Source organism: Microcebus murinus, chromosome 12 (genome assembly GCF_040939455.1).
Source record: "Microcebus murinus isolate Inina chromosome 12, M.murinus_Inina_mat1.0, whole genome shotgun sequence".
Lineage (NCBI taxonomy): Eukaryota > Metazoa > Chordata > Mammalia > Primates > Cheirogaleidae > Microcebus > Microcebus murinus.
In genome coordinates this window covers 37,184,180-37,205,321 of record NC_134115.1, presented here as the reverse complement: position 1 = coordinate 37,205,321, position 21,142 = coordinate 37,184,180, and the positions used below count along the sequence as shown (strand labels likewise).

The 21,142-nt window shown below is 34.6% G+C and overlaps 1 protein-coding gene across 40 annotated transcripts in view; it reads left to right on the top strand.

Moving 5' to 3' along the window:
* The window catches only part of PTPRD (protein tyrosine phosphatase receptor type D), a 2,082,753-nt gene that overhangs the window by 1,280,323 nt on the left and 781,288 nt on the right, over positions 1-21,142 (top strand). The window lies entirely within an intron of this gene.

Here is a 21,142-nt window from a genome sequence, read left to right as displayed (position 1 = left end):
CATTTTGTTGAAATCCTCTGCCAAGTATATTTTTCTCACCCATTGAAGTTTAATTGTGTGCTCCTGATCTTAAAAAGATAATTCTTTGAAATAAACAATTCCCATGTTTTTTCTCTAAAATATTTGATCTATTGGCTTACTGTTTAAATACACCTGTGATGAATTAGAAAATAAACTCCAATGTTTTTAATCAATGTTCTAAAATAAAAACTTTGTAAATAAAGATTTGAAGTTAAAAGTTTCTTAGCATGATTTAACACTCTTATCTGCCGAGATTTTGTGTTCCCAGCTTAAAGAGAATACCACTTTCCCTATATTCTTTGTTAAGCTCATTTTTTTTCATTTTTTTTTTTTTTTCTTTGAGACAGAGTCTCACTTTGTTGCCCAGGCTAGAGTGAGTGCCGTGGCGTCAGCCTGGCTCACAGCAACCTCAATCTCTGGGACTCAGCGATCCTACTGCCTCAGCCTCCCGAGTAGCTGGGACTACAGGCATACGCCACCATGCCCGGCTAATTTTTTTTTTTTTTTTTTTGGTATATATATTTTTAGTTGGTCAATTAATTTATTTCTATTTTTGGTAGAGACGGGGTCTCGCTCAGGCTGGTTTCGAACTTCTGACCTTGAGCAATCCACCCGCCTCGGCCTCCCAAAGTGCTAGGATTACAGGCGTGAGCCACCACGCCCGGCCTGTTAAGCTCATTTTTGACTTAATGTTTCTTATGACTCTAAGAAAAAGAAAACAACTGCATATAGAGAAGATAAACAAAGTTCCTACAGAAACCATGATGCATATGAAGTCAAATAAGATAAGAATCAAACAAATGACATGGAGATTGTAGTAAATTTATCTCAAGCCTTTAGCCTATTTCACTTTGCTTACTCATTATTTCAATTTTATTTATTAAGATTCAGGTCAACCTTCCCTATAAAGCTTTCTTAGATACCCTCAATCAAAACTGATGTCTTCTTCTTGTGAACTTCTATATGACTTTGTTCATGACTCTTATGATACTACTCATTCTACTTTATGGTTCAGCAATTTGTATGGAATCAATTCCCATTTTCTGAGCACATTATGTTCCAATGTTCATTTAAAAACCAGTTGTTTGGGAGTCCAAAGTACTTATTTCCATAGAACTAATAATACAAATGATGTTTCTATTTTCTTTCTAGTTCTATTTCTGTCTGATCTAGTGCTAATAGAAATATTTTGAATATGCCTCTATTTATGACATATTTTTGACATTGCTTCCTCAGGACAAATGAATTCTATTAAAAGTAGCACATTTCATAGATTCTAGACTTAGACTTGCTTGGATTCTCTGCTACTTACTAGCTGTTTGACCTTAAGCAAACTACTGAAATTTGTGCCTGAGATTTCTCATCTGTAAAACAGGGATAATAAGTGTACTTATTTCTTGTGGCTTTTGTTAAGATTAAATGTGTTCATATATAAAAAGTGCTCTAGAATACCACTTGGTATATAGTAGGATGTATATATATATATATATATATATATATATTTGTCTGTAGAGGTCATCATTATTATTTCCATTGAAACTTGGAGCATCAGGAACTTATCTAGCCACATATAGGCATGTTTTAAAATGGAAATAAGTAATACATTTGAGTAGTTCACCTTCTAGAGACAGCATAGATACTTGAATCATAGAACACAGAAAGGACGTAACTAGATCAAATGATTTTTCATTTACCTGCATTTCCAAGGTGGGTATAAGTGGACACAAAATATTAGTATCATAACTACCCTCATCTCATCAAAAAAATGAAATTAAAGTAAAAATAACAAATAAAATTAAAGTAAAAATAACAAGACTGGTACAATTTGTTGAGCCCTTAGCATGTGGTACTCATGAAGTGAATGACTTTGCATACTATCCTCATATGATCCCATTACAGAAGAAGAAACTGGTGGACAAGGAGGCAAAGGTATCTCACAGCTAAAAGCAAGTTATTTCAGCAAAAACTTTTCTGATTTTCAAATCCTACATTATTTCCACATGACCAAAGACAGCTCTCTGAGCCAAGTCCAAAAGTGCTTTTCAAATTTATATTTACATATGTCAATGTCTTTTTTGTGGCTGTTTTGCCACTTAACAAATCTATCTAGCTCCTGTTAGTTTTGCTTTCTCCATATTGTCTGCAAAAATATCATAAGATACGTTGTCAAACAATTGGGTGAAGCCCAATACACTTCATTTAGGGTTCTAGATTTGATCAGTAGTTCCTAAGTTGTCGTTTCCTCCATTTGTCTGAGATCACTAGCTCACTAGCTGGTATTGTTTTAGGATGTTGTATTAGAAATTCCTCTTTCCCTTCATAGTACATGAATATTATGTATCAGTACTGAATGCAGACTCTAACACATTATAAAATATTTAACTTTTTAGTCTTGCCAAAGACAGCTTTCTTGTTTAATGTATCCTTTTATGCCTTACATGTATTTCACATTTACTTTTGATATGCATATAATGTACAAAAGCACATTGTGCAAGTATCTCATTTACTCTTCACAGTAAACCTCTGAGGTCTATACTTAAGTTTTCTCTGTATTACAATGAAGGACTTGAGAACTAGAGAAACTAAGTATCTTGCCCAGTTACACAAGTAGTAGTAGTATCATAATTCAAACCCAGATGGAACTCTAAAGATCTCAATCACAACTGTGTTTTGAAATGATCCCTATTGCTTTGAGAGAATCAAAACCATGTCAATGGCAAACCATCAGGCTTCCATTATTCTACCAGTTCCCCATTAAGTGTCTATGATTGTAAACTTTTACAAAAGAAATTGTCTTCTTATTTATCTTTGTATTTTCTGTACTGTCTAAAAGAGTGTCTTGACACTGTGAATGTTTAATCAATGACTGATTGAGAACATTATAGAGTATTTAAAATACTGTTAATTCTAAATATACTGTTCTATAGTTAAAAGTTCACAACATTTTGCCTTGGGGACATTGACCAAGTTTAGTCAATTTGGTTAAATGAGCTTTCATCTTCATGTAATTGTGTCACTTTTCATAATTGGATTAAGCATAAGCTAACCAGAAACTGTTAAAATACCTGAATTTGGAAATATGTGAGGTGAAAATAATAATACTATGGGTCCTATAGCCAAGCACTGTGCTTATTTTGGTAAGTTCAATTTGTTATAAATAACATTTGATATATGCTATGCAGTATCATGTTTTAATGTAAAAACCAATGCCAATGCCTATAAATGTTTTCACATAACTAGGAGTAACCTTCTGGAATTTTATTAAATCTTAGAATTTCATCTATTAAGAAAGTCAGAAAACAAAGGTTTCTTTAGGTGATTTTAAGAATTGTTTATAAGTTTCTAACTAGGACTGATTTGGAGACACAAACCAGATCTTCTAACTAAGGCATCCTGTTAAGTAAGCCTGATTTCAGTTACTTTTAGTACAGAAGTAATTAACATTACACATAGCAGGGACAAATTCAGCTCTCTAATAGGGATCTTTGATTATAGTATTAATTTGACAATCCCAGGTAGAGGACAAGTTAATCTAATTAAGGGAGGGTTAATTGTGTTTGCAGATTGGGCAGAAGAAGAAAGCTCAGCAGGATGTTCTCAGAGCATTTCTGCTTGAGAGAGTTACATTTGTTCATTCCATAGTAGGAAAAACAAACTTTTACACTATATACATAGCATTTAAAAGAAAGATATTAAAATGATTTACTATCAATTCAGTGCAGAAACAATAATATGCATAATCTAACAATTTGTGTGGAAGTTGACTAAATAAATGATTTTCAGCTCTAAAACTCTAATTATAGTGCTTCTTCACCATGAGTAGACTTAGTATTTAATTCAATATGTCTACATTTGTATGGCCAGAGGACATTAGAACTAAAATAGACTATAAAGACTCCAGACCATGATTCATACATGACAAAATTTAGATCCAGAGAAGGTAAATGGCCTGCCCAAGATCAAAAAGATATTTCATAGTATATCTGGGACTCAAATACTTTTTATTCTGCATTTTAAATCATATTATATTTTGATGGAAAGGAGGGAGACAGAGAGGGAGAGAGAGAGGAAGGAAGGAAGGAAAATTAAGGTATAAGGACTAAGGGAGGTCATAGTTCAATCTCCTACTCTGCAGGAAACTTCCCCATGACACAGTTAGCCAGACTGATGAAAATCGTACATGCACCTCACTTTCATTAATGAGTAGCTCTAATTGTAAGAAAGGTCTTTCTTATGTTGATAGAAAATCTACTTGCCTTTATTTCTTCCCTTAGTCTTCTATTTTCTATGCAAAATATCTATAGCTCCTTCAACCATTCCTCTTATTACATGGGTTTCAGTTATTTCGTCAGCACATCAATCAAATATTTTACATTTCAGACTAGTGCCTAGAATTAAACACCATGTAGTAAATGGTATCTGGATACCACCATAAGTATGTGGAAGCCTACTGTCTCTTGATCAGGCCACTGTACTTTTGGCTTATAAAATTAACTATGCCTTTTATATAGTTTAAGAGGTCCCTATAAAACAACTAAAGCACACAGGCATTTTTCATATGGACTGCTACAAATAGGGGCCTCTTAAACTAATTTTTAAGTGAGTTTGGTTATATTTATCATTTTTAAGTCAAGAGTGACAGGATTAAGAATTAACTGTTTGCTATCACTATCACCGTAATCATTAAAAAAGACCATCAGTTAGGATTATTTGAGCTGATCAAGAAAGGCATAATGATAAAAAATTATATCTGAGTTCATTATATTGCAAAAATAAAAGTAGTAAAAACAAATTTTAAGACAGTTATGTTATGCACATCAGTTCTTAAATATCTTTTCTCCCTAATTATGCAATATATTAATGAGTATAAAGTGTAAATCTTTCACACTAGTTTTTTTCATTAGTCATCAATTCACTTTTAGAGATAGAAGCTAAAAAATAATTAGAGTGGGCTTTAGGATATTTAGATAGAAAGATCTATGAAGATACAGATACTCATAGGACGTATTTTGACCATCCAAAGTCTAAATTGAATTCCATTAATGTTTTAGTCAGTTTTCTGCTGTTAAAACAAGATATCACAGATTGGGTAATTCACAAAGAACAGAGGTTTACTTGGCTCATGGTTCTGGAGGCTGAGAAGCCCAACAGCATGGCACCAGCATCTGGCAAGGGCAAGATACATGAGACAGAGGGAATAAATGGAAATTGAACTTACCCTTTTATCAACAGCACACTCTCATGATAATTAACCTACTTCTGTAACAGCATTAATTCATTCATGAGGGCACCCTCATGAATGACACACGCATACTTACTATCGGATTATGATGGCCTAGAGTATTCAGTACAATAACATGCTGGACAGGTTTGCAGCCTAGGAGCAAAAATGCTATATATACCCTATAGTATAGGTGTGTAGTAGGTGATACCCTCATGATCTAATTACCCCTTCAAGGCCCCACCTCCCAATACTATTACATTGGCAAATACGTATCAACATGAGTTTTGGCAGAGATATTCAAACCATAGCAATTAACATAGGTATATTTTTAAATCTATCTATTCTTAGTTTAGCAGTGAAGTTGAAATCACTGACTACTTCTAAATCTCCTAAGAAATGTACAAGGAAGGAAGGAAGGAAAACCCCTATGTAAAGAAGATTAGGAGAAAGTGAATGGTTTTTTAAGGCTGCAGAGAGCTACAGATAAAGGCTGACTTCTAACTCCTCCTAAGAGTAAGCTTAGTGGTCAAATCATCTATGATTGTGTTTCAGATGACTGAAAAAATAAACTAAGAAATTTTAATCACTTTAAATTATAGGTGGTGAAGTTAGAACCACAACAAATAGAATGGCAAGCTGAGAACCTTCTTAAGTATCAAATCCTTACGTTCATTCTTCCTCATTCTCTTCCACCATTTTTCTATGTATAGTCTATAGAAATATTGGGAATGAAGTACTAATGTAGCAATCTGAGGTTGCTGAATCACTAAATTTTGGTGCTTGGTAGGTGGACATTTGCTATCATATGGGAGGGACTTGGAAATTTAGCTATAAAAGATCACTCAGCTGAGTCCAAAAATAAATATAAAAGACTTTGTAGATTTTTTTTTTGAAATCTATAGATTTGAAACATTAAGATATACCCATTGCACATGGCTCTGCATTTCTAAATGATATGAGTTTGTGCTAGCATCTGATCCAATTCATAAATAATCAATGGCATGAGGACAGGGGTGCCTAGGATGGGCTGTGTTGAACACAAAGAGAGGTGCTTGGGTCGGGGGCAATATATAAGGAGAGCAGTAATAAAACAGGGGCACGCAAGGGAGACAGTCCTCAAAACAGGCAGTATTTTCTTGAGTCTTAAGTTTATAAGAATTATAAAATTGTAAAATTAGAGAAAATTACAATTTCCCATTTTCTTACATATGGCAATTTTGAGATACCCTGTAGGTTTTGCACATTTGGCAAACATGCTTTGTATCATCTTATATGTTTTCACAAAGATTTTAAGGATTGTTTTTGTGGTATACAGGGTAGACATTCATATTTTACAAAAATCTCACCTTAGTTCACTTGGGCTTTTATAATAAAATACTTTAGATTGAGTCATTTATAAACAACAAAAATTTATTTCTCACAGTTTTGGAGGCTAGAAAGTCCAAGATCAGGACCATAGCAGATTGGTGTCTGGTAAGGGTCTGTTTTCTGGTTCACAGACAGGGCCCTTCTTGTGTCTTTATGTAGTGGAGGAGAAGAGACAGTTCTTTGGGGCCTGTTTTAAAAGGACACCTAATTCCAGTCATGAAGGCTCTGTTCTCATGACTTGATCATTTCATAGCGGCTCCCCCCTCCTAATTCCAATCACATCACTGATTGGATTTCAAATATGAATTCTGAGGGGCAACACATTCAGAACAAAGCAAAGCTCATGTTACTTAAATCCTGAGCACATTAAATGGTTCTAAACTTTAAAAAATAATGTTTTTTTAAAAAAACTTCTGAATATGATCCCAGATTTTTCTATGCAGAGTGATATTTTTAAAATTCACATTTTAAAATATTAGAAATTATCTATGGTTATTAAATGCAATTATGGATGTCCTATATAATATCTTCTGTTAAAAACAGTTGTTTATAATTAAGATATCTTCATAATATTGCAATTTAAAACCACAGTAATGCCAAGATAGAATTTATGTATATAGAATATTTTCTCCTCAAGCACAAGGATTATGCTCCTAAAAATCTTTGAGGCAGATAAATTCACACATTAAGAATAACTTATAACTTCAATGATTATATTTGAACCAATAAAAGTTTTTATAAATTATTTTATCTTGATTAAAAGTATGTAACCGTGACAAAGAAAAGCATAGTTGTGATAATTTGTGGATCTTAAATGAGTAATTGTGGGTATGCTAAAAGTCCTTTTTGCCATTCATCTATTTATTGAATAGTTATTAACCAGTCATTTTCCCTAGATAATTGATATGAAAAAAAAAAAAAAAGACACCTGCCCTCAAGGAGTTCACAATGTGTTACATGGAGACAATATGAAAATAAATAAGTATGACAACATTTTTTAGTACTGACTGTTTGTTCCACTGATAATGTTTTATTTCTTGAGCAGTATGTTCTGAACAAAGATATTCACTCTTTCATAGTTCAAGCTTTTGTGTGTATTATACTTGTCATGGTATTAATATTTTTTAAAAGACTCCTGACCTCCCTTATTATTACCTACTTTTAATTACCTAGAAAATATATTGATGTGGTATCTCTCATTCTCTGAGGCATTTGTATTATAGTACTCTTTAAGATAGAACTGTGCCTGTAGTAGATGATACCATCTAGGTTTGTGTAAGTACACTCTATGATGTTTGTACAGTGATGAAATCACGTAAGGATGTGTCTCACAGGATGTGTCCCTGTCCTTAGGTGACTCATGACTGTATTTAACAATCACTCCAAATAGAGACCCAGCTATCCGAATGGAACTTCACCTAGTGAATAGCAAACTTAAATAAGCACTAATAGAAAAAAATAAAGTACAAAAGGAAAGTTGCAGTACTAAGTAAGGGGAATATTGGAATTTCAGAAACTTTGAACTCAGTATGTAACTTCCAAGTTAAATGCTCAAGAAAGTAAAGGAGTCACACGTGTAGATATTAGGGGAAGAACATCCTAGGTAAGGAAATAGCAGATGCAGAGGCCCTGAGGAAGGAACCCACCTGAAGTGAGGAACATAGAGAAGGCCAGTGCAGATATAGTGTTAGGTACAAGGATAGCCAGGAGGCAAAAATATCTGAGAAATAAAGGCAGGCCCTCATAGCTCCTAGCAAGAATTTTGACCTTTATCCTGAGTAAAATGATCTCTCACTAAAGATTTTGAGCAGAAGATGGACACGTTTGATCATGTATTTGAAGAGGATTCCTCAGGCTTCTGGGTGATAACTGAATAGTCAGGGCAAGGGCTGTTGTAATAATGCAGGTGAAGTGATGGATTGGATCAGGTGATGGCTTTGGGAGTGGAAGGAGTGGTTGAATTCTGGATAGGCATTGCTTTACAGGTAGAACTACCTGGATTTGGAGATTAACCTGGATTTTCAGATGGGGGTTGTGGAAGAGAGGGGTTAAGACTGACACAATATGTAGAACCAAGTGCCATCTGTATGCCAAACCCCTTGCTAGTGCCTATGGGACATAAAGAGAAGCAAAAAAAGACATAGTCCATCTAACATGAATAGCCAATTAAATAAACAATTATAGGGGAGTACAAACATTCCCCACATGTGGGAAGCACAGAGGCTTCATGTAAGGGTGCTTAATCTAGTCAAAATAGGCAAGGTGATCACTTCTCTAGGGATGAAAGTGATATCTGAGTCTCAAAGGTTAATCAAATTTATTCAGGTGAGGAGAAGAGTTGGGGGAGAAGGAAAAAATAGCCATATTTATGTGTTTAAGATCCTAAGCACTTTTAATTTGCTAATATCTCATTGATGACTTTATTGCCATGTCTCTTTATGGAAAGCATATTCTTACCAAACCATTTTTTTGCCACTAGAAGGCAGTTGGTTCAAAGACTACATTCTTATACATTCCTTTTTACAAAAATCATTCATGGAACACCCCATTTTGTATTAGTGTCTCAGTGCTGAATGGTGAGGAATATACTAGGATATATTATATTTGGATCCTTCCCCCAAGAAGCTAAGGGCATAGTTTTATCTTCCAAGTTAGGACATAATTACTTAATCACATCCACTAAGGTATGCATTAATTTTTTTCAAGTTGCTGGTACACTGGATTTATAATACCACTCGTGCTGTGAGGTACCTGAGTTACTAACTACTCAACAGATTAGCCTAAAGACATGTTCCTTGTATTTATCTTCTCCTCTATCATAGCCTTAGCACCTATCAAACAGCCTACCTTATAATATTTGTTAAATAATGAATATTTCTTTTCCAATTCTAATCTTGTTTTTACTCCAGATGACTGAGACAGCTATGAAGAATTAATATCCATTTATATTTTGTGAAGATTTGCTCTGTGAACTTTTCTTAGCAAGCTATGCCAAGAGGCTCTTACATCATTGCTTCGGTTAAGGATTTTTTATATGTACAAAATCAATCAATAATCTTAGTACCACTTAAAGAAGAGCTATTTTTTTCTCATAGATATGTCTACTTGCAGTTGCTCTCCCTTCTTATTTAAAATACTACCACAAAATTCTAACTCTTATCAGCATATTTGACCTTGTGATTGCTTTCTACATATCCACAATTGTTTCCCCATAACCTTCTATTTCTCACACTTGTTTAAACACTTGATTTCAATGCTTTCAAATTTAAGGCCCCTTGAATCATTTCCCTTATCTTTTTTTCACACCCCATTCCTTGACTTGAAGAAGGAAAGTTCTTCTTTCTAATTCCCTGTGAAATCAAGTGTAATTTTGTTCCTATTGAAAAGACCAATAATGATTATAAATATATTTGAATGTGAGTAAAATTGTATAATCAGAGTTATTCCAACCCATATCAATTTTCCCTTCACCTTTTGTAGAGAACAGGAATTGATCTTTCAACAATCAAACCCAAAGCTATAGATCTGCGAAAGTTATTAACCTCACAATGCCCCATTAAGCTTTTCCCATTCCACAAGAATCAATGGTAAACACACCCATCCCTTTTATGTTTCTCCTTAAAGCACAGAATTAGCAGGAAACCAGCCCCTCTTTGTTGTCATTCAACTTGGTGATGTTTATATTATTCTAAGAAGATAGCAATATTGCCCTCATAGTACCACAATGTGGCAGGTGCTTCTTAAACTTTCCTGGACAGCCTATAATATAGAGGAGCCCATAGTCCACTTTTAAGTTTTATTAGTTTGAAAGTACCACAGTCCCCACATTCATATCCTGAATGGACTTAATTCCACGGATCCTGGTGTTGGCTCATTAGCATTCTAGACCATCTTCTTCCCTCCCACTCTCATCCTCTTTTGGAAGTCTGAGGTTGAGAAATGAGGAATTCTTGACTTACTCTCTTCTCACTTGATTTCTCTAGGTTGGATCAATCCATAAGTGCATATTCATTATATTTAGTACACTCCTTTTGTCAAATCATCTTTTCAAAGCTTTTTGTTTTCTGAGCATCCACTTAACCACAGCAGTGAAACAGTGAAACTGTGCATTGCCTTCCATTGAAAATTAGGTTTTGGCCCCAAGCCAAGCTGCCTGAGCCAGCACTAATATAATTCACAACTGGAAGAAGACAATCAATTAATCAATACTATAATTTGGAACTGACCAAGGTAATAACACTCACAGCTATTAGACTCAACTGACTGACACCATTTAGGATTAATGAGGTAGCAAGAGAAGGAAAACCAAAGATTCATTTAAGGACTTCCCCCCACCCCCAATCATTCTCCACCCACTCTATTTTGTTATTTTTTTCTGTTTCGTAACGCTATGGTGAAATCTAAAGTAAGTAAAAAATTTAAGGACAAAGAACCTTTCCTGTCATAGTGATTTTCAACAAGAACTCTAGTGAACATTTTAGGTATAGGTTTCAGAAAAATAATTCAGTTTAATGTTAGAGTCTTCTGAAAAATCTAAACAGTGAACTAAAATTGCTATTCTGATGTTATTTGGGCATCCTTTGATCCAATTTTGTAATCAAATATTGATGTATTTATTGTTTGGATAAATAGGCCACGTTTTAAGTTGCAAATTTTTAAAATAACTTCTGGAAAAGTTTTGGGGCTTAATATGTTTTAATCCCACAATAAAATAAATGAAATTTAGAAAAACACAAAGGATCATGGTGCTTATAAAATGACAATAAGTATCAACTCCTCCTAGTCCCTTCTGGCAGAGCTATCCAATCTTGCAGCTCCTATTGACAGGACAGTGGTTTCCCTACCACAGTTGGCTGAGTATTTATAATGATGTGTAAGCTGACCAGGAAATTAGCACCTTGGCTGTTGCTGTTGTTGCTACTATTGTTTTAATTTTCTCTGGATTGGGCATACCTAGACTCTGAGTCCTTGGACTACAGATAACTTTCTAGAATGTGTCTAATGTAAAATCTTAAAAACTCGCCTAGGGGTGTTACACATGGTAATAGGTCTTTGGTTTTTAGCTAGAAAGCAACATACAGAAGCATCTCCTTTAAATTTGGCAGAAACAGGAAAAGTGGGTAACAAAGCTGCACATTTTACATTACTATATATCTGAAGGGTATGAGTTGGCCAGCAAAGGAATAAAATCCAAATAAAGAGACTTTCTTTATAACAAGGGCTTACTTCACTTTTTATTAGAAAATTCAGTATGGGATTACCTCACTTTAATCTCCTAATTTTATTATGGCAAACTGAAGAAAAGAACTTGGAACATAATCCTGGGACTTATATTTTTTTCCAAATACTTGCTATATATTCATAACCAAAATGGCATTGAAAACATAAAATTTCTCTTAGCATTAAGTCAGAAACATTAAATTTAAGAACTTTAGAATGGGCTAGATTGGTTAGAAGATAGAGGTTTTTGTAGTGTGACCTTTATATATATTATTTGTAGTGTTTTTGAATTCTATAAAATGAAGTAAACTTAAGAAATATGAAAGTTTTGGATGAGAGAAGTTAAAGCAAAAAAGAGGTTTTATAAGATTCACTGAGTGAAACAGTGTATTAGACAAGATGGGAATGTTCATTGAGAGGCCAATATAATTTTATCCACATTGGTTTCCACTGATAAAAATTTATATACACAGTTTATAATACCCAGTGGTTGTTTCTTTAACAGAAACATATATTTTAAATACATGGAATTTCATAAAATGAAGAGCATATTTCTAATTTATCATTTTTTATTATAGAGAGACAAAGGATAGCATTTTCATTCTAGTTGCCTATAAAAATTAATAAATGAATTAAAAATAAATAAAAATTAAACACTAAATTTAAACTTAGAAGATAGTACTAACACTTTTAACAAATGAATGATTTGGGATCCTATTCAAGTTTATAGTAAATACATTGCTTTCTTCCTCTCAGAAAACAAATCATAAAGTTGAAAATGAAATTATTATACTTTGTGTTTGTTGGCTTTTTTCCTGTTAAAAAAAAAATCAACTAGTGCTTCTAAATCTTATAAAATGGAAAAGCAAATATATGGTGATTCTTCCTGAAAACAAAATAATAAAATAGTTAAAGTCAGTGTAAAAATACTATTTTAAAGTTTGTTTACTTATTTTCTTTATATTCAACTTCATTTTAAACAAAAACACTTTGAGACAATGTACAAAAATGTATATAATGCCAGGGAGTATTTTATTTTTGCACCATTTTATTTCAAAAAGAATTTAAGGTAACCTTTGCAGATTTCTGCAATACGGTAAAATAAAATAAATTTAAAATTGCTAAAAGTATATGGAAAAGATAATAAAGAAACTAAGTTCAAAAATAGAAGATATACAATTCATTGGTAGTCAGAATCAATTATTTCAAGTGCACCATATTAACAAAAATCAGTGGATCCAGTGTAAAATTTTATAGTACTAAATGTCAAGCCTAACTGTGAATTTTGTTCTGTATCTTAAGTAAATTTATGATAATGTTCTTGAGCTATCAACAAAATATATGTACTTTTGTGAACTATGAATTTTCTAATTAAATTTTACATGCTATAACATGATTTTTACATGAATGATACTTTGTTTAAACTATCAAATGTCAGTATTTTACTACAATTTTATTATAAAATGTACATTATCACTAAATGAACTTTGATTTTAAAAATCAAATTAGCTTTAGTTGTATATTATTTTTTACAAATAAAGATAGACTTGTATAAAGGCTAAAAAAAATAGAAGATATAAAAAATAATGGATAAATACTAAAAAGTAAATTGAAGTTGGGGCAACGTAGTGTACAATGGTATTTTATAGAGGGTCTTACATAAAAGCAAATGCCAATCTAAGTTTTCTAAAAGAAGGGTAAGTAGCCTTTTACTGGACAGGGCCACATCAGAAATACTTTAGAACTTGTAGGGTATACAAACTCTTTTGCAACTAGTTAACTTTGCCATTTTAGTGTGAAAAGAGCCATACACAAAACACACATCACTAGACATGGCTATGTTCCAAGAAAACTGGATTTAGAAAACAAGCAGCGGCCAGATTTAGCCTATGGGCCACAGTTTGCCCAGCCCTCTTCAAAAGACTAAAGCAAAGGTGGAAAGAATCAGTTACCTGATGTTAAGGTAAAAGCCTCCTGGACAGAAGGACTCCACAAAAGAATAACTTTTCTTGGCATCTGAGAGGAAGCTTACGAAGGCAGGTTGGACTGTGGACAATGTCTGTTACAACTTCTCTCCAATAGATAAAATCACATGTTTCATGTAGCAGCTGTTCACATCAACATCTATTAAGTAAGTTCAAAATTCAGGATAAAATCTAATTTTGCTCTTTGGTAGACAAAGAAAATGGACTGCTCTAATTTTTAATGAGATATAACAGGAAAGATATTTTATGTTTTGGGATCTTTTTTCTTCTAAAGTCAGCTTCGCTTTGGTTCGTTTGTTTGTCATTGTCATTAAATAGAAAAATGACCCCCACACATACACATAGCATGTGAAGCAATGCACCATCTTGCATTGCATTTAAAAAACCAAGAACTACATCAGGGTTAAGAAATAGATGAGCGTTACTGTGGTAATTGTGAAGGGAATAAAAAAGAAATTGCAATCTGGTAGGAAAGATGGGCATTTAAACAAAGATAGTGTGAATGAAGGTGAAGACGTGAGAAGACGTAGTTTTGGATTTGGACTCCTTGGTTTTGAATATCAGGTCCACTATTTATAAACATGTGACCTTCAGCATATTTCTTAGCTTGAGTTTTGCTTTCTTCTTCCCTAGAATGAAGATTACATCTTAATGCCTTTCTCGTTGAATTGCAATTATTAAATAAGACTTAGCACAGTGTACATAGTACTTTTATTTAACTCAGCTAGGGCATATATTTCAAAGTGATTTTCTAAGTTGTAATGGAATTTTTCAAAAATAGATGGCTATGATCCAGCTATGTGACTCTTACACCTCTGACAACTATAGATAGGTTTTTCTTTTTGAAGTAGGAGTTTCAAAGAGGATTTCTTTGGAGAAAGGTGTCTTGTGAATGCCCTCTTTCCCCCAATACACACTTTACTGAAAAGGGTTTTAAAGACCACTTAGGGCCGGGCGCAGTGGCTCACACCTGTAATCCTAGCAATCTGGGAGGCTGAGGCAGGTGGATTGCTCAAGGTCAGGAGTTCAAAACCAGCCTGAAGAAGAGGGAGACCCCGTTTCTACTATAAAAAAAGCAGAAAGAAATTAATTGGCCAACTGATATATATATAAAAAAAAACCAGTCAGGCATGGTGGCGCATGCCTGTAGTCCCAGCTACTCGGGAGGCTGAGGCAGGAGGATTGCTTGAGCCCAGGAGTTTGAGGTTGCTGTGAGCTAGGCTGATGCCATGGCACTCACTCTAGCCTGGGCAACAAAGCTAGACTCTGTCTCAAAAAAAAAAAAAGACCACTTAGGTAGAGTGGCATGTGTCCCTTCATTTTGGAGGACATAATGGAATAGTATTGAAGCCAAGCCCAAAAAGTCTACGAGCAATAAGCTAGCTAACATGGTCTGTTGCAGCAGGAAGAAAGGGCTGTTTCAAGGCTGGTAATGGTACCCCCACCAGAGTTTGTAGGGAAGATGAATTCATGAGCATTTTCTTGGGACCACCTTTGAGGCACACAGGAGAGGAGGCTGCAGTGGAGTGGTCCTAAACTTCTGAAGCAGGTCACCTGGAGGGATGAGAGGACTTCAGCAGAAGGTACAGGCCAATTGCTCTAGAGCAGGCATCCTCAAACAACAGCCCACGGGTCACATGGGGCCCACTGAGGACATTTATCCAGCCCACTGTGTGTTTTTGCCACCGCTGCCTGTCCTGCTTAGTAGCTGATTAGTACCCGCCTCATAGTGCGCATGTGTGGAATGTGCGCTGCACTCTCCAACAGCCCTCCAACGGTCTGAGGGACAGTGAACTGGCCCCCTGTTTAAAAAGTTTGAGGACCCCTCCTTTACAGGGTGCAGAAGAGAGCTCTCTGAGGATGGTTTAGGAGGGGTATCTCTCATCATTCCATGAACAAACACAGGAGAGTCAGCTTTGAACATATGCCAAGTTCCAGAGAGTACTGAAATTGTCACCTTCACAGATTCAGCCAACTATTATCTTTTTATTTCTCTCAACTCTCCTCTATTCCCCCAATTCCAACACTGAAAGGATGAGAAACCACAGTAAAGAATATGAGGGAGGATAAAAAGTGGTTCAACTTAAAAATCAAACCCAGAATCTTGACATATTCATGAGATGAGACATTTTAAATTCAAACTGTGTTTTGTGATTTAAAGTCACCATAGGTTGTTTTAATATCTGCAAATGAACTAAAAATTGTGCCTACCTAAATCTGTATTTAGGAACAGGATAAGAGCTAGTAGCTATGAAAAAAAAATTAAAAGGGCAATAGAGTTGGGGGAAGAAGTTTACTTTGTGATTATATTTGGTTGTTTTATGATTATACTATAATTTATACCTGTTCAATGTTGCATATGTTTGCTACATTTATGAATTGAAATCAAATCTAGGGTTCAAGGATCAAGAAGACAATATTACACATTGACTATTGGTATTGACTTTCATCTTTTTGTTAATATATGGCCCCTCATGCAATGCTTGCATTACTATCTTATATATGATTCAGTATGTCTTAAAATAATGTGTTTCCTAAAGTTATTAATGATTCCACATTATTTGTAAACAAAATTTACACTTTGTTAGTATGATACACAGACCTTTAACTTATATGGCTCCTTTTTATCTTGCCAATATTACTGTAATTTAGTTTGTACCTATCCCAAACAGCAGTCATTTTTGAAATATATTTCTGTAAATCCACCACATGGCTCTACAACTCCATGTGTATCTTCACCTGCATAGAATGCTGTTTTTCATCTGACTTTGTCTAGATAAGACCTATTTCTCATCAAAAGCATTTGCCTTACATAAAAACTCTCCCTTCTCCCTGTCAAAATTAATAAGTCCTGACATTCATCCTTTGGTTCCTCACTCACATTGTGCATAATTATTTCAAAAAGTCCTTAATGCATTTCTCTTTCTGTATGTATAATCTTCATTAATATGTTTTAGATTCAAAGACTATTCTGCAACCTCAGCATCAAAAAATATATCTGTCAGATAGACGATGTTCAATAACTGTTTATTGAATACATTTTTAAAAAATAATTCAAGAACTGTGTTTCTTCATAATAAAAATGTAGTAAACACCTCACATGGATAAAGCACTCTGCTAGACATTGGGAATAAAGAGGGAAATAAAGGAGATTTCATGCAATCTAACAGGAAAAACAGACATTTAAACAAATATGAAAGGCAGTATAATGCCCTCCCCCAAGGTATCTGCATCCTAATTCCCAGAACCTATAAATATATTAGCTAACATGGCAAAAAGAACTTTGCAGGCATAATTAAAGAGATGGGGAAATGAGCCTGGATTATTCAGGTGGGGCCCATGTAATCACAAAGATCCTCATAAGGGAAGGAGAGTGACAGAAGAGTCGATCTGAGAAGGCAATGAGAAAACTGAAGCAGAGGTAGGATAGGGAAATTTAAATATTGCATGCTGATAGTTTCAAAGATAGAGGAAGGGGCCACAAGCCAAGTAATAGAGGCAGCCTCCAGAAGCTGCAAAAGGTAAGGCAATGAAGCCTTCAGAAAGGAAACGGCACTGCTAGCTCATTTTAGACTTCTGAGCTCCAGAACTGTAATATATTTGTGCTGTTTAAACAAAACATGTTGTAGTCATTTGTTACATCGGCAATAGGAACCCAATACAACAGGCAACAATAATAAAACATGACAGATATTATGATAGAGGAAGTACATAAATGTTGAAGTCATATTTCAGTAGGCTTTCTTAAACTGATCCAAGAATCTGAGAAAGGCTTCCTGAGGAAGTGATATGTAACCAAAGACTTGAAGGATGAATAGGATCAAACAGAAAAGAGGACTATTGAAGAGAATTCCAGAGAAATGGAAAAAAAAATGGCCTAACATGAATATTCCAGGCTCATTTCCCCATCTCTTTAATCATATCTGCAAAGTTCTTTTTGCCATGTTAGCTAATATATTTATAGGTTCTGGGAATTAGGATGCAGATACCTTGGGGCGGGCTTTATATTGCCTTTCATACTTGTTGAAATGTCTGTTTTTCCTGTTAGATTGCATGAAATCTCCTTTATTTCCCTCTTTATTCCCAATGTCCAGCAGAGTGCCTTATCCGTGAGAGGTGTTTAGTACACTTTTATTGTGAAAGCTTAGAGGTGGGCAAGAGCAGTTCTGTTTTGAAGAATTGGAGAAAGTTCTTTATATCTAGACAACAGAATTTAAGAATGATGTCTAATGATGAGGCTGGTGAGCATACAGAGGTCAGACCATGAAGGATGTCATCAGTGATGACATGTTTAGAAGTTTGAACTTTATCATAGGGCAATAGGAAGGCTTAAAAGAATCTTAAGCAAGGGAATGTTGCAATCATATTCTCATAGGTTTACTGTGGATAATGGATTAGAGGAGAGAGATATTGAGGAAAGCAAGGCCAATTAGGAAGAAATGGCAACCATTCAGAAAGGAGATGGTATTTGCTTAGACCTTGGTAGTAGCTGTTGAAATAAAGAGAAGTATCCAGAAAGCAATTTGACAACAGGATTTAAATGATTTAATGATTGACTAGGTGTGACAGGTATACTGAGTAGATAGTAGTGGCATTTCTGAGGTAGTGAACACAGGAGGAGAATTAAGCATAGAAATGTGAAAGAGAGATCAGGAGATCATGAGTGCATCTTTGGACATCTTAGGCTTCAGATGTCGATGAAATGTCCACACGCGATGTTTAGTAAGCAGCTAGATATCTAGGTTGGAGCCTAGGAAAGAGGTCTAGGCAGAGGAAATAGATTTGGGAGTCATCAGTTTATAATTTTGGAAGCTTTGAGTGTGGATGAACTTATCAACTGGTTCTTGGATTCGTTTAATAAGTCATTAGAGTGAGGTTGAGAAAAAGACCAGAACTGAACCTTGAAGGTCAATATTTTAATTAGTAGAGCAAAAGAGGCATTCAAAGGGAAAATAAGGAGAAGGCAGAGGAGGAGGAGGCTGACCAGGAGAAAGTACAGCACAAGGGTCAAGGAAATAAAGGCTCAAGAAGAAAAGATTCTATCTAACAGTATCAAATGCTTCCAAGAAGTTAAGCAAGATAGCTGAAAAGTGTCCATATTTTGCAACACATAAGCCTGGATAACCTGTGTGAGAGCAAGGTCAGTGGCATGCATGTGGCAGGAAAAAATAACTCTGAACAAGTTGAAGAAATTGAGACAAAATATAGATTATACCTTTAAGAATTTTGACTGTGAAGGGAAGCTGAGAGAAAGAAAATTATTTGAAGAGAGTTTACGTTGAAGAAAGATTCTCTACTTTTATACTCTATTTTTCTAATGCTGAAAAACCATGCATGATAAAATTCTAATGAGACTTATCCAGAGGAAAAGGAGAAAATCAAGATACAAGCAGGCAGAGGGTAAAGAATTTACTGTGTTTCTAAGGAGTCCAGAGGGGAAGGATTTCAGAATGAAGCCAGAAGATCAATTATGTAGAGGGATAGTCAACTCTTCTTCATCCCAACAGGACAAAGGAGAGATGTATGCTGGTTGTAGCCTGGACAGTGAGATGTCCAAAAGCTTTCCCCCAATGGCTTTTAGCAATCTCCTGGATCTGAGGGAGAAGATGGATGAACTGAAGATTCAAAGAGAGTTGAGAAAGTTTGAAATAGTATCCGTGAGGAATGGGAATTAAGTTGTGTAACAGAAAGCTAATAGCATTCTCAGACACTGTTGAGAGCATGGGTAAGATTAGCAATCATGAATGCATATTGGCACCAATCCACTTTTTGTGACATTCTGTGCCAGTGTTTCGCAAAGTTTTGGTGCATCCATAGGAAAACAAATCTCACCATAAGGAACTTTCTAGGCACAAATGATCAAAGGCCAATAGGGTATGGGATACTCAGATATCGGGAAGAAAATATTTGAAGATATTCCAAATGCTGAGCTTTCATATTTCCTTCTTTGACAATGCTGAATCCCTCATCGTGTTAGCCTGCTGCTCTTCTAGGATTCAAGACAAAGAACTTCAAAATGAAATGCTTTTCTAGGCTCTACTATAAATGCATGAGCTGAGTCCCATTTCAGGAAGGTATGGGAAGACTGAAAAATTTAGCCAATTATGATATATATGTATATGTGCAGCTTATGTAGCAATGTTACCATTACTTTTATATAATGCATTACATAGTTTACCATTTAGAGATCAAAGTATAGTATGATGCACAAGTGTATATGTATTTATCTAAAACATATTTTAAATGTATCTATAATTTCACCACAGATGTCAACGTACAGCTGTGTCTTTATCACCAAGAGACGTGAGGAGAATGTGTGGAATGCTAGTATTCTCATCAGGAGGCTGCATGAATCTTTAAACGTGTGCTCCCCCAGGATTTGATTTTATTTTTTAATTTCCATTTCTTGAATTTTGTTACATCTCTAGCCTCTCATTTTAATTAAAGTTAAATTTAAAAATTAAATCTCTACTGCTAAGCTGCCTGGCTTGGAGCCGAAAAGAGAACCACACATTCTCTTCTGTCTCATGATCACTTTCACAAATTAAATATACGTAGAAGGAAAAGTGTCCTACATATGAAAAGGAAGAGTTAGCTCCCCAATTGTATCTTCTAACCACTAATTCTTTTTTATTAATATTTTAATTGACACATCATAATTGTATACATTTATGGGGTACAATGTGATATTTTGATATATGCATACAATGTGAAATGATTAAATCAAGCTAATTAACATGTCTATCACCTCTGCTTATTATTTTTTGGTAAACTATAGTAAACTATGTAATACATTATATAAAAGTAATAACACTGCTGCATAAGCTGCACATATACATATATATCATAATTGGCTAAAGTGTGAGACATTTGCAATTTACTCTTAGCTATTTTGAAATTTATAATACATTATGATTAACTATAGTCACCTTAATGTGCCATACATCTCAAAAGTTATTCCTCATAACTGAAACTTTATAGGCTCCTCATTTATTCCTTACTCTCTACCCCCAGCCTCTGGTAACCATAATTCTACTTTCCACTTGTATGAGTTCAACTTTTTAAAATTCCACACATAAGTGATATAAATGAGATCATGTGGTAGTTGACTGTTACTGGCTTATTTTACTCAGCATAATGTCCTCCAGCTTCATCCACTTTGTTAAAAATGACAGAATTTCCTTCTTTTTAAGGACAACTAGTATTTCATTGTGTGTATATATACAATATTTTCTCTATCCATTCATCTGTCAATGGACACTTAGGTTGATTCCACATCTTGGCCATTATGAATAATACTACTACAATGAACATGAAAGCATGC